This window comes from Carlito syrichta, unplaced genomic scaffold, assembly GCF_000164805.1.
Source record: "Carlito syrichta isolate Samal-C Ts95f unplaced genomic scaffold, Tarsius_syrichta-2.0.1 Scaffold315355, whole genome shotgun sequence".
Classification (NCBI taxonomy): Eukaryota; Metazoa; Chordata; class Mammalia; order Primates; family Tarsiidae; genus Carlito; species Carlito syrichta.
This window is the reverse complement of record NW_007259451.1, coordinates 724,896-725,250: the sequence shown is the minus strand read 5'-3', so window position 1 is coordinate 725,250 and position 355 is coordinate 724,896.

Sequence of the window (355 nt, the reverse complement as noted above, 5' to 3'; positions counted from 1 at the left end):
CTATTTGAAAGAATGTTCCTTGAGTTTCCAGTTCAAAAGACTCCGTAGAGCTGAGAGACAAGCGCGTCAAGGGAAGCTGGGTATGTCAACACAAATCACAAAGGTAGGGCTTTCTAAGACTTTTAGAATTGTACCTACCTTTTGGGTACAGGAGGTTAATGAAATAAGGGATTCTGGAGCAAATATTCAGGAAGAATCCCAAAGCAGAACCCTTCGCACAAGGTTACCTAACTCTCCTTGACAGGTGCACCGGCAAAGAAGGCATTGGGTCCTTGAGGTAACGTTTACATGGAAGGTTACGACAATTATGTCAACCTTACGGCAATCCAGCGGACCCTGAGCGCAGGAGCTCCCC